Below are 11,514 nucleotides of genomic sequence, written 5' to 3' on the forward strand. Positions count from 1 at the left end.
CCCAGTGCTCAGACGGGAATACACAACGCTAGGGATGAATAATTAGCTAACTATAGAACAGATACACATTCACACCTGGCCAAGGTTACATGTAATGAGTGGCCAGGGAGTAGGTAAGGGTAGGGGGATCAGTGGAGGGTGGAAACCAAGGAACGATTACACGTTAATGAATTATAACCTAGAGATTATCATCGCAATATCACTAAAATCCAATTTAAAATTAAATATTGATGATGTTTTACTAGATCTTAGGTCGATAAAAGATAATTTGACATGACATTTCGGCGTATTTCTCTTGTTAAAACTAAACATAAGAAAATCGATTTCAGCAAGTTTTATAATACTATACTGGGGCAAAAGAACAAAATGATAAGTAAACTATATTGTTATAAGATAATTATATCACGAGCTAACATAATAACATGGTTTAGAAATGTTATATTTTTACCTTTATTGACTTTTAACGCCAACTATATATGGTTATGTATATAACTATTATTACGTTCTAATACTCTAACTTACTGTGTTTTATATGTCTTTGTTTGGTATTGTTATATTTTGGTACTCTTTTATTTAACCTTCTCAATAAGGTCATGCTGAGCTATCCTCATATAGGTACTATATGTAATGCGTCAAATATAGTTCTGAACATTTGAAAGCCGACTCTAACGTCGTCAAGCACCATAACATTTCGTCATGAACCAGACTCATAGAATGATATTGGAAACCATATTGGCAAAAACATTGTAAATGCCTAGGTAGAACTTGAACTGGAAAATTACATTGCTACGTACATGTACTTTAATTTCCATTCTGTGAAGTGTATAGTGATAATGATATGTGTTACCATAGATACATTCATATTAGCAAATGCATTGTTAATGCTTAGTTATAACCGGAAATCAATTAGAATGTTACATGTTTGAATTTCCATACGTTTATAATGAATAAACCAAAGGTATATTGTTCCAGAGAATTGTTTTCTGTATAAAAATGGCTTACTGCGACATGGTTCCATAAGCAAAAGCACGACAGATGCTGTTTATTAAAATCGATGATGAACAACGCAGTATTAGTATAGAATTACATGCATAATTTCTGGACTTCCGATAGGCTAGACGAAATGCTTATATGACTAAACTATACTAGATTTCTACAGCTTTTAACTTTACTATTCCTCGACCATTCTATCACAGTTCTGTGCTAGTCTGGAATGTTCCTAAACAAATTCTATGGAACGGTAATAATTTAAGAAAATGTCTTTCGTTTTATTTGGCTAATAAATTGCAACTTTGTCTCAATTTCTTTCTATATCTATAAAATATTGACACATATAATAGTTGATATACTAATTCTCCCAAGCACCTGATAATAACTTTTTAATCATGTAACATGTTTTTTATGTACGTCTTTCAGGTATTAGTTTAGGTAACAGTATTGAATAATGTTTCGTGTTCGTTTTGATACCAAACGTAGGCTATGTATCTTATCAATATTATAACTTATTAGTACATGAAATTATAATTTTTTAGCTCATTAACTCCTAAAACTTTGGAACTGACGAAAATGCAACGTTTCGACGTGATTTCGTACCTCATCAACAATTATTATAAACAGGTCATATAATGTATAATTGTTTGGAAACTTCAAATCACATCCTTTCTAAAATTTCGTATAAATATATGTCTTTGTGTTAATGATGTTATCAAAGCAACCGTGTGTACATTTCACAGAAATGCTTATGTTTCTTACATTATTCATCTTAAGCAAATGAAAGCTATTTAAATAAAATTGTATTTAATTTCATATCAACCATGACTACCAAGATATGTTGAAATGATATAAATTTTAAAAATGTTTTGATTTAGCGCTTTATTTTTCCTGCTTCAGCTCTAGAAAACAAGGTATATACTACAGTTTTAATCATATTTTAAAATGGACATGGTCAGACTTGATGACATATGATTGATTGTCGACACTTAAATGACCCTTTGCAACAGAAATTGAAACACTGCAATTTTTCGCTCATAGAAGCGTTTATGTGAGCCTCCAGTCGAATTAATTACTGGGAAATATTGTTTATGTTGCAAAACAATTTTTGTAACTGTGAACAACATTAAACATTTAATGTTTTTGTTTATGTGTTTTCATTTAGGGACGTTTTGCCAATATCCAACACAATACTATTCTATATCAATCCTATTCTGTGATACTATGTAGAACGTCGATAGCATAACAAACAAAATTGATCAGATGAATAAATCTAAATAATGCTATCATCAAAATAACATTGCAGTATTTTTCATGTGTGTATAGTACATTATATTCATACCAAGACAATCAATTTAGCTAGAGTAATCGTTCTGTTCTTTTAAATATTTCCATAGGAAAGTATCAATGCCGTCAACAAAATAAGTAATGAAAGAGCGAAAGGTTATGATAGCAACACACATCGAAAGTATTATGTCTTTTACCTGTATTTCTGTTTAAACTAAAATCATTTTTGAAAAAAAAGAAAAAACCATATTATGCACATTATTATTCCATTACTACCAGCTAGCATTAGCTTACCGAACAGTTCGATGATAAAACTTTTTTAAATTACACATGGAGTATACGACTGTTGCAGCATGGAGAAATACAAAATATAAACTTTATTTATTTTACAGCGATTAAGAAACAAGTTGTACAACTCAAATAAATCGATGGCCCGGATGTAAGCGCGTGAGGGGTCTTAGTGTGGGAGGAAACCGGAGTGCCCGGAGATAACCCACGAGATAGGACAGGTGACCCCTGACCTTTTCACGTCCAGCTAGGTGAAAGGCGAGTGGCTTAACCACTACACCACCCGATCACCCATAAATGCAGCATGGAGAGATACAGCTGATCGAGAAAACAGCAGGAGACACGAGAAAAAAATCATACGCGTTCCATTTCAGAAATAAGGAGAACTTCTTTGCATGAAAACTGCTTTGATATATAACGATCTGCTAGAGAGAGCCGTAATGGTGCATAACGTAAACACTTATAACTGCATTGGATAATCACTGGAAGGACCAAAAACTCTTTTACAACTATAAAGCATGTATACAACCATAATGTTTTTCACAGAACAGGAGAAAAAGGTATGAAAGAGTATTTTCCGCCATTTTGATGTAAATTCGGAAAAAAAACGCGACTGCAAGTCAATTATCGCTACATGAAAATATGCGTGATATTTTTCACGCAAACCCCGTTGTTTATATCTTTTAAAGTAAATCAAGCTACTTTTTGAAAAAATGTTAAAATTGCACCGAGAAACAAAAAGTAAATTTGTTCTCACTGTGATGTCACGAGGCATCATTGCATGGGTATGCTATACAGCTTCAGGCGCCATGAATGTATTCTACGGAGACCAGCCAGATTTACGCGTGTAGGTATGAGAGAAATAAATGTCTATTAGGTAGTGTTCTGAGTTTGAAGAGAAAAGTGGTTACTTTAATAATCACGGGATATCATTTACACCCTCTCACATATCTCTGTGATCTATTGCATGGGAAGCAGTTAAACACTTGTTTGCTGGTTTAGTAGTAACATAACGAATGTTGCTATCTAGAAATGTTTGGTTCGTAAGGAGGTCCTAAACTTGGCGGCGCTCCATTGTAACAACAATAACACATTGGTCAATAGTCCAAGGTGTCAAGTTCGATAACTCTTGGTCCCCAAAGTGTATACAAGAGTTGACTACTACATCGACCTCAGTGACACTATGCAGTGTACTGGTGACCCCTCCAACACCGTCTAGAGACATCTGGGCTAGACATTGTTCCATGTAACTTGGCGGCAGCAGCTGACAGCTTCAGTCACCATCCCCCAGACCTGGCAGACCATTAGAGTTCTGATATATCTGAATGGTGTTGATATGTATTCACTGATCGGGACACTGCCACTGCGCTTCTGATACGATAAACGCTGATGCATATGCACAATTAAACATAAGTGTCTTTCCATTCACACCACCAACGAAGCTGAATGGTAATAAAACTAATGTTCATCTATCTATAGACAGACCGATATCTTCAAAGATATCGCAAACATATCATCCCTGTCTGCAAATATAAATATAATTCTTAAAAACAAATTTGTTGTGTTATGTTTTTAATCCATTTCATCTGTTTATATAGTGCCGATTGCCCAACTATTTACTACACGATTCATAGGCTGTTTTTTTTTTCATTTCCAAAGGAGTCGCAAAATGTATTTCAAGAACATATGTTACAAACATTGTTTATCTTAAATTTTATTATATAAGGATAAACTTGTATACATTTTACGATATGTATATATTTCAATAAAAAAAATACAAATATCTATGTCATTAAATATAATTATGTGAAAAACATTTTCTGAGGGACTGTTTTCTTTAATATATCGTTGTTTGTATTAGACAATCAAATACAGCGTTACGAAGGACGGCGTCAGTTTTATGTAAGATGATAAGAAGATACTATACATATTGTCAGACCTTGTTGCCATATCACAATGAATCTGTACTGCACACGTGTTTTACATGATATTACGCTGTAACAACAAACAACGAGTATCAATCCAGATATGAAAAGATCACAGCGTGTTTGGCAACAACGCTATAACCCAACGTATATGATGTAATTTTGACAAATTATATAGAAAAGAGATAATGGCTTTATTGTTCATATGATTCTTGTTTGTTTGTTCAGTTTTGCGTCCTATAAACAGCCAGGGTTATGTAAGGACCTGCCAGGTTTGAAGGCGGAAGAAAACCAGAGAATCGGGAGAAAAACCAGAGACTAGCGGTCAGTACCTGGCAACTGCCCTACATGGAATTCGAACTCGCGACTCAGAATTGGAAGGCCTGTGATAATATGTCACGACCTCTTAACTTCTCGTGGCTCCAAATCAGATGATATGTATAGATTTATAAAATGATGTCTCTCTCTCCCCCTTTGTCTCATACTTATGACAGGAGAATGCACACATGTGGCCAAAAATGCATGTTACTGTTTTTTTTTATTGCGGAGGCATTGTCAAACATGTAAACATAGTTATAGCATGTTAATGTTTTGTGACTTCTTGTGCATCAATCGTCAAAACCATATTGTATAGCAACTACAGCAGCAGACACATAGGTAATGAGTGTGGTAAGTATCCTAGTCAAACTAATTATACTCAACCCAGCTCTGTCATGGCTAGGAACATCAGGTATCGTGTAGTTTTCAACTGTTCGGATGTTTGCATAATCTAAAGCACATGGCAAAAACATTATCGATGGTGCAGACATTTTTGATATGTTCCTTATTCACACGTGTTCTTGAGTGCAACCATAGATAGTACATGAATGTAGAATATGTCCAGTCCAAACAACTGTTTTATCATTCCGTATATACTGTAAACCAACTTTGATTCGCGTGCGTTTTCCCTGCGTGGATAGTGCGATCCATGTAAATTTGCGATAGTTTTTCTCTAGACGAATGAATTATCTACATATTTTAATTTGATAGGAATTTTCGTTCCTTGTTTTAAACAACAAATGTTAATTAGTTTGTTACAATTGTAAGCAATTATAGTTAAAGTGGTATATCTTGTAATTTTTACCATCACAAACTCTCATAAAACATGCAGTGTGTAAATTAGATGCTTACATATGATGGTTCAGATCCATGAAAGCACCAATATACTATTGACAAAGCGGTTAATGTCGCATGAAATATCACACGATTTGAAAGAACCGCCACAGTAAACTTTCGGATAATATCGGAAAATCGAGTTGCATCACGTGACCGACATCGATGATACCAGTATAGATCGGAACCTCCCGAGCCGTATCACGTGGTCAACATCGGCAATACCTATACAGGTCGAAATAGATCGGAACAGTTCGGATACTTCCGAGCTACTTTAAACGTGTACACGTTAAAAATCAATAGTTTAATTAAATTGTTCAATAACTTTGCGAAACCGAACTTACAAAAGTCGATAAATATCGAAAGTTTATAACTGAGAGAGGCGGAAAAAAGATGTAGAACATTTTAAATACTTTTTCTATGTCAAAAATACAACAAGTTATAGACCATACAACTTTAAACTAAAGTTTATATGAAAAACAATATTAGAAGCACCAGTTACCTTCTAAGAATAGAGCATGATTTTGTCTACACTAACACGTCATAAGCCACACAATGCAGCGGTGTACCAGTCTGTTGTTTGATGTGACAACTACAGAGGAACCTATCCTTGATGTTAACAGATAAAATATTTTAGTCCATGGCGCAGTGTCCCAGACAACCGCCGTATCCTCATCTCCATAGCCATTGTTCCATGTATTGTTATCTCTGTGTTAGTTCCGTCTGCCCCCAGAAGATTTACTCTAGCATGCCAGCATTAAACATATCCCTCCAAACATTTTCTTTTTATCTTTATCGTCATCCCCTTGGGAATAATAAGCTAAACCGCACATTCTGGTACAAAGTATTGCATGCATAATGTACGTATAAGCGACATCCAAGAAAACTTTGGAATAATGAAATATTGATAGTTGCCGACAAACGTTCGTTTTATCTCTGTGACGTCGTTGTTTCTCCCTGGTGTTTGTTTAGAAAGCCAGTTTTAAAATGTGAGTTTCTATCACAGTTGTAGCAATGTTAACCATTTTCTAAAAGTATTATCTTAAATGTTTATGTATAAATTATCAAATATATATCGAGCACCCAAATGGGAGTTTTTAAAGAGTGCTTTACTGTCAACATTTATATTAGTAAAACAAAGATCCTAGGATGAAATAGCGAACAAAACCAATGTCCACAAATCCCGAAAAAAAACTATAACAATAACGTTCGACAGACTAAGCGTTCGTATTAGAATCGATGTTACGTGTATTGTTTTAACTTCCGGCTGACTACAGCCTTATCATATGACACCAGGAATTCAATGTCATCATATTCATATATTTACAGTTGTCACTCTTTTTGTATCGATAAACTAAGATGAGGCAGATCTGTTTATTTCCCAATAATTTGAGTGCAGAACGTGACCCGATTCAGTACGTATGAATACAATTGGCGGACCTCTTTTGACATTCTACAAAATCATGTGTCAATGTTTACAAATAACACATGTACAGATTTATTTTTATAAATGTGTTATTGCTATTTGACTTGCATAAAACAACTGAATTATAGAAACTATTTTTGTGATGTCATGGGAAAAGGGCGAAATTGAGCTACAGTCAACGGTGCGCTTTTTCTGAATGACCGTTGTGCATGGAAACACATGATGACAGTATAATTTTGACGGCGAATAACATACGGTAATTGATTGTGTTTGTCGTTCTGGTTGATTTTATTGTTCAAAAAAATATGTAAATAAAAGGATTAATCTCTTACTTTGCTTAGTTTATAAGATGATAAATTCAATGGAGCAGTCGATAAAATGTACGGAAATCAGGGGCGTAGCTAGAGGCTTTTACATGTGCAAGCTCAGGCAAAGGGTCTGTGGGCCGCCTCCGTGTTTACGCACTTTACCTCGTGCTCCCCTGGGTTTATCATCCCATAAACTAAGCAAAGTAAGAGGTTAATATCCTGAAGTAATAATGAGGGTTACTAGTACTAAGTAAACAGTTTAAAATTGACGACATGTGAACAGAATTGTAAATTCAGCCAAAATCAATAAAACTACAGAAATATTAAACTAATGTAAGTGTAAATAAATTTAAAGTGCGTTGTATCAAAAAATACGATCGATGGTTCCACAATGAATTTCCTTTATAAGGTATGCTCATAACAAACAGATGTTATACTGGTGACTAAGCGGCCAATAGATCAAAGATAGAATTATAAAATGATATAGACTCATGTCGATCACAGTAATAATCAGAACAGATGTGTAGCATACATGACATTTTGTACTACAATTTCCTAAGTTTACAAATTCACAATTGTGAATATATTTTTCTCCCACCATTCACTGATTTGTCACCGGTTTTAGCCGTGATAGATTTCTTTGCCAACCCCTAGGGTATGACTGATTGCGCACGTTAATATTTTGAACCCGAAGACAATTACGTGACGTGGTTACTACACGCAGTGTAACCGTATTGTGCATTGTTGATAACGTTATGAATTTTTACATGCAGTTGATGGAATCATGTTCATCTCGCCGTGAAAATGCCTTTTATAGACTATTATCTCTTCTTTACTGTTTGTGTATGGGAGAAAAATCGTTTCCAACCTTTGAAGGTGTGACAACAAAATTACAATGCCCGGGGATATTCCTGAAAGTCCAAGCCTCGGCAAGCCTCGGGTTGGACGTGTAGGAATTACTCCTCGAGTTATGATTTCGTTGTCACACCCTTTAGGTAGGTAAAGATTCTTTATTCTCCCAATATTTACTGATATGCCACCGGTTTTACAGGAAAATAATACAAAAGAAAACTTACAATTTATATTTAAGAATTTAGTATGCGTTTGAAAAACGTTTTTCAAGAATCTTGAAATTTCGCTGGGCCGCTTATAGAGGTGATATTGTGGGGACCGCAATGCACCCTGGGAGAGATTGAGGGTATGATAGATTGCCCACGCTAACCTTTTTAACCCGAAGACAATCACGTGACGTCATGACTTCATGCGGTGTAACCGTGGCGTGCATTGTCGATGACGTTATAAATTGGTGTGCACTCGACAGAACCATGTTCATCTCGCGGTGAAAATGTTTCTTTTTAGGCTAAAATATTTTCTTTTCCTTTTTTATACAGAGGAGAAAAAGCATCATTCCCTACCGATGAGGGTGTGACAAAGAAATCACAACTATCGGGGAAATTCCTGAATGCCCAAGCCTCAGTTAGCCTCGGGTTGGACATTCATAAATTACCCTCGGGTTGTGATTTCGTTGTCACACCCTCTAGGTAGAGAATTTTTATATTATTCTCCCAGCATTCACTGATTTGCCACCAATTTTAGCTCTGAGAGATATCTTTGTCAACCCCTAGGGTATGATAGATCCCTTCCTATGAGGGTGTAACGAAGAAAAAAACAACTCTCGGGAAAATTCCTGAATGTCCAAGCCTCAGCTAGCCTCGGGTTAAACGTTCATGAATAACTCCTCGAGTTGTCACGCCCTCTAGATAGGGAAATATTTTATATATACCAATAATGAGAGTTACTAGTAGTAAGTAAACTGTTTAAAATTGGTGACACGTGATCAGAATTGTACTTAAGCCAAAATCAATATAACTATGGAAATATTAAAACTAATGTAAGTTTTAAAAATATACGATCGATGGTTCCACAATGAATTTCCTTTTTAAATAAGGTATGCTCATGACAAACAGATGTTATAATGAGGACTACAGTAATATTCCAAACAGATGTGTAGCATACATAGCGTATTGCACTACAATTTCCTAAGTTTCCAAAATTACAATTGTAAATATAATAGTCAATCTGTACAGGTGTATAAAAAATGTTAACTATCATGTCATAATACTAATGCAATGTATGAATGTCAGCAATGATGAAAACAAACACAATCAGGTGTCCATGGATTGAATGGGGCCCTTATACGCAGTATAATTATAGCACAATAATATCATAAATTGAGTCTACAATGAGAGAAATAGCATATTAATTGATAATTGAACTAACTATATGTTTCTTTGTCAATACCTTAACAAATACTACTGTCTTTCCGTTAAATCTAATCTGGTCATGAATAATTTTCCATGTTTGGGGTTGTTTCAAGAAGAAAAAGAAAGAAAGAAATTCTTCTCATTATGAAGAGGCGCTAAGTTGAACTAAAATTGAAATGAATTATTTTGCACTTTCTACGAAAGAGGTTATTCTTTGGTTATTCTTTGGTTTTGGTTTTATTAGTTTAACGTGTTATTAACAACCAGGAGAAAACACACAGACCAGCGGTCAGCACAAATGTACCTGGCTACTGCCCCGTATGGGATTCGGACTCGGAACCCAGAGGTGGATGGCTTGTGGTAATATGTTAGGATTTGTTTCTCTCGTATAATTCATTTAAGTCGCCTATGAAAGTTTCTCTAGTGCTTTGCTGAGACGTGTAGTAGACTGATAGAGGCGTTCCGGAAGGTATTTCCGATAAATTAGAAACACATTGAGTCTTCCAATGTGTTGCTTATGTCTTGATGATGTTCGTTTTATACCCATCCTCAGGCAGTAAAATCCTCCTTGATACATCAGAATGTCACATCTTTGTCGGAAACAGAGGGCGGGGATTCATTATCTCACGTACATATTCTCTTATTTATGTTGACTTTGTAAACTCCGTTGTCAGTGTAAACAGGAACTTATTCCAAGGATTGAATTGCCACATACAACATTAATGTGGACAGGTTGCCATTATACAAAAGTGTCAGGCATTTGTCGCATTACATAATATGCCTGTGAAGAATCAAACGTCTTCGTTAATTCAGACCTCCCTTGGTGATGGATTCATCATCTATACGCGGGGATTCATTCTTCCGAAAGAGCAATTTTAAACCTATATGAAAGCTGAATTTTGTCATGCAACTGTTGAATTTTTTCAGGTTATAAATTCAGCCATAAGTAGAATCATAGATTTTTTCGATGAGATTTCTTGGTTCTTTACCCCCCCGAAAATCTCGTTATAGGCAAGATTCCTCCAAATCTTGTTCTGGTATGAATGTTAAGTCTGCTTTATTGAAAGCCTTACTATCCTAATTTCTGATGCTCCTGATTTTATATATCACAAGAATGGTACTGAAAAAATTGACCATCCAAATTTGTTATTTCTCGTAAAATGTTTTACAAACACCAGAGAAATTATTCCACCCATTCCTAGCATATTTTTGGCTCGTGAATCATCGACAGTTGTGCCTGTGTTGGTCTTCAGAAATTCATTGGGAAAATGAAAAACAAAAAATCTACCACGAAATTTCGGAGTTTTGACTTTGACAAATCTTGACATCTCCTTAATCAAGGATCTACTTAATATGTTGTTTCCTTTTATCCTTTTCTTTTTTCTTTCCATGCAATACAAGTGGCTTTTACATGACTACTATATCAATAACATCACACTAGGTTATATTCACAGTATGCCATGTTGATTTCTAAGTGATCTTGAATTGTCTTTTCCCAGAAAGTTATGTGTGTTTATTTGTTTACTGCTTTTAGTTAGATACTAGAAGCTTTATTCATTCATGTAACAGTATTAACAAATCCATATTAGATAAACTATAATAATATAATCTTTTTTACATAAGATTTGAGTTTAATGGAGAAGAATGAAAAATTAATCAATGAAAAAGTACCTCATCATGTGTGTAATTTTAAAACAAATGTTTTAGAATTTAAAATTACATCAAATTATACACTTTTCCATCAATATCTATTTTTAGATTATGTGTTTCCCTACAATAATAAACGTATTGCCGGTACTAGAACTAGAAACAAATACCAAGTATATGTCAGGTCGGAAAGAGTTATGACTCTTTGTACATAAAGTACTTACTAG

The sequence above is a fragment of the Argopecten irradians genome, chromosome 7, assembly GCF_041381155.1.
Source record: "Argopecten irradians isolate NY chromosome 7, Ai_NY, whole genome shotgun sequence".
NCBI lineage: Eukaryota > Metazoa > Mollusca > Bivalvia > Pectinida > Pectinidae > Argopecten > Argopecten irradians.